We start from the raw sequence: 3770 nt of genomic DNA, 5'->3' as shown, positions 1-3770 counted from the left end.
CACATTTCTAAATTAATAGCCCTTAAATATTTTATTTGTAGTTAATACATTTAAACTAATTCAAGTACATCTAAGATTTATTTTTAAAAATCAGTGCTGCTATTTGATTACTTCTGGTCACTAGCTAGATGAGAAGGATGAGATGGAATTACACTAGATTGGTCCCTGCAGAACCGAAGCTTACTACAGCACCAAGAGAAAAAAAATACAGCTACCGTTGTAGCCACCTATGGGATAATAACAAATCTTCTAACATACTTGTATCTGGATTCCTAGAAACTGGGGTAGGGAAGACAAAATATAAGAAATAGTATCTGAAATTTTTCCTAATTGATGAAAACTATAAACTCACAGATGCAAGAAATTGAATAAGCAGAGTGACACATAAAACCTCACTAAGGTATACCATAATCAAATTGTTGAAAACAATTGGAAAGCAGCTGAAGAAAACAAAGACACATTCCATACAGAGAATGACTGTATTTTTCTTTCCTCAAAGTGCAAATTAGAAACCTTGGTATAACATCTGTAAAGTGCTTAAAGAAAAAGCCTGTTGACCTAGAATTCTATATTCAGCAAAAATATCTTTCAGAAAAGGTGAGAAAAGATTTTTTTCAGACAGGGAAAAGATGAGTGAATTTTTTCTCCAGTAGACCTGTTTTATAAGAAATGTCAATGAACAGAATAGAGTTCAGAAATAAATTTGTACCTCTTGGATAATTGGTTTTTGACAAAGTGCCAAAGTAATTGAGTGAGGGAAAAGTAATCTTTTTAACAAATGAGATAACTATACACTCAAATGAGAACTAACCTCAACTTTTGCCTCTCACATATATAATATTAGTGCAAAATTGGGAATGCAAAATGAGTCATAGACTTAAAAGCTAAAATCCTAGAAATTACAGAGAGAAACTTACAAATTGCTATCTTGGGATAGACCAAGGTTTCTTAGGATACACAAAGCATGAATCATTAAAGAAAAGTAAATTGGAATATATTAAAATTAAAACTTAAATGCTCTTTGAAAGCAGTAAGAAATGGAAAGCTAAGTCACAGATTGGGAGAAAATAGTTGGAATAGATACATTTGACAAGGGACCTATATTTGGGAAATACAAGTAATGCTTACAGCTCATTGATGAAAAGTTAAACAGCCCTTTAAATACTGGGCAAAATACTTGAATAGATTCTCCATGAAAGATACTCCAATTGCCAGTAAACACATAGAAGGATGCTCTACATCCTTAATAGAAAAGTAAAACTAGGGACCCCTGGATGGCTCAGTGATTGAGCATCTGCCTTTGGCTCAGGTCTTGATCCCAGTGTCTTGGTACCAAGTCGCACAGAGGCTCCTTGCATGGAGCCTGCTTCCCCCTCTGCCTATGCCTCTGCCTCTTTCTCTGTGTCTCTCATGAATAAATAAATGAAATATTTAAAAAATAAAACTACATGGAGATATCACTACAAGTACAAAATATTGGTGAAGATCTGAAGCAACTGGAATTCTCAAATATTGTTAGTAATAATGCAAAATGGCACAACCATTTAAAAGATATTTTGGCAGTTTTTTTTTTTTTTTTTTTTTTTTTTTTTAATTCACTTGGGAGAGAGGGAGAGACGAGAGAGATCACAAGCAGGGGAAGCAGCAGAGGGAGAAGCAGACTCCCCAGTGAGCAGGGAGCCCAATGCAAGATTCTATCCCAGGACCCTGGGATCAAGACCTGAGCCAAAGGCAGAGCATTGTCTGAGCCCCTAGGTGCCCTTAGCAGTTTCTTATAAAGTTAAACATAGGTTTATCATAGGATATGCATATAGGATGCATAGGATATGATAAGCATACAAAGTGTTGTATATGAATATCAGCTTTTTTTCTTAATGACTCCAAACTAGAAAGATCCCCAAATGTTCAGTAGATGAATGGGCAAATGAGTGAAGGAAGCCAGATGCAAAAGAGTAGTTACTGTAAAATTATATTTCTGTGAAATTCTAGAAAAGTTAAAACATGTTCTTTGTAGCATTATTTACAATAGCCAAGATATATCAAGTTGGGGGGGGCAGTTATTTTATCTAAAGGGACATAAGTTTGGTTTGACTTCCAGCTAGTTTACTTCTTAAAGCTCTTTAAATGTTCAGCTACATGTTGGAACTCTCCAATTTGGCAATTTTCCATTTCATTGTACTCTTTCTGATTAAGTTCCCTATTTCAGGTGTGAGCCACTGACACCAAGAGAACGAAGCCCCTTTCTGTCTACTGTTTAAAAGTTTCCCAAAGTTCATTTTTAAAGTCTGTTATTAATTTATCATTACTTCCTTTACAATTTTGAGTCTGCCTTCAATTATCCATAAAGGAAAGACTACACGTCCCTATGTAGTGCATTTAATATGTGTATTTTCCCATTTCAAAGCCATTTTCTTATGCACCATTGGGTTATTTAAATCTCTCCAGCTGTTCCCCATCCTGCTACTTTTAATCATTTTTAGCTTTTTGAGAGGGTAGCAATAAGCAAGCTAACTATAAATTAGATAGCCCAGGAAGATAGATACATTTATATCACTAAAATACGGCGGAAGCCCCAAGGAGGAGTCAGTGCTGCAGTTTAAGTCAGAAGATGGTCTCCTGACACAATTCATACTTGTAGCGGAGGGGTGTCAGTCTTCTTCTATTCGGGCCTTCAGCTGATTAAATGAGGCCCACCCACATTACGGATAATCTACCCAAATCTGCTGGTTTAAATGTTAATCTCGTCTAAAATTGTCTTCATAGAAACTTCTGGAATAATATTTGGCCAACTATCTGAGTATCATGACCTAACCAAATGACTCATAAGATTAACTGTCAGAGCTGCAATATAGGATTATATACTCCCCGCCTTAGAGTAATGAAACATGAACATTTTGCCATGTTGTTTCACTTTTCCACCTCCCCCTCTACACAGTTGTTATCTAAACCATTGGAAAGTAAGTTTCAGAATTGTGTATCTCAATCCTAAATATTTCAACATGCATTTCCAAAAACTAAGGACATTATCCTATATAAATACAAGAATATTAGCCATAGTTCCATAATATCTAATATTTAACCCAAGTTTAAAATTCCACCATCTTTAAAATACATTTGAACCAAGATCCAATCAAGGTTCACATATTGCATTTAGTTATTATGTCTTAAGTTCTTTTAAAAATTTTAGACTATCCTCCATTTATTTTTATGACACTGTAACTTTGAGGAGTCTAGGATAGTGCACATATAGCATGTCCCATATGTGCAATGTATTTGATTATTATGCTGTCATTTCTGTAAGCTGGCTGGAAGTTGGCACTAAATATTTGATTAGATTCAAGTTAAACATTTTTGGCAAGAATATCTTACAAGTGATTTGTATACTTGGTATTATAGAACACATATATACATATACCCAGAACACACACATACACACATATATGCCACCGTATACAGTGTAGGCTGTGTAATAGTCTCCAGAGATGTTTATATCCTAATATCTGGAACCTGTAAATATGTTATCCTAACATGGCAAAATGGGAGTTTGCAGATCTGATTAAGGATCTTGTGATGAGGAGAATATCCTGGATTTTCTGGGTAAGCCTGGTGTTATTGCAAGAGCCCTTATAAAAGGGAAACAGGTCAGAGCCAGAGAGAAGAAGATGCAATAATGGAAGCAAATGTGGGAATGATGTGGGGCCATGAGAGCCAAGGAATGTAGACAGCATCTAGAAAGTAGAAAAGGCAAGAAACAGATTTTCCCCTGGTCT

This window comes from Canis lupus, chromosome 36 (genome assembly GCF_048164855.1).
Source record: "Canis lupus baileyi chromosome 36, mCanLup2.hap1, whole genome shotgun sequence".
NCBI lineage: Eukaryota > Metazoa > Chordata > Mammalia > Carnivora > Canidae > Canis > Canis lupus.
The sequence above is the reverse complement of the archived record's forward strand: the minus strand, read 5'-3'. Positions refer to the sequence as shown.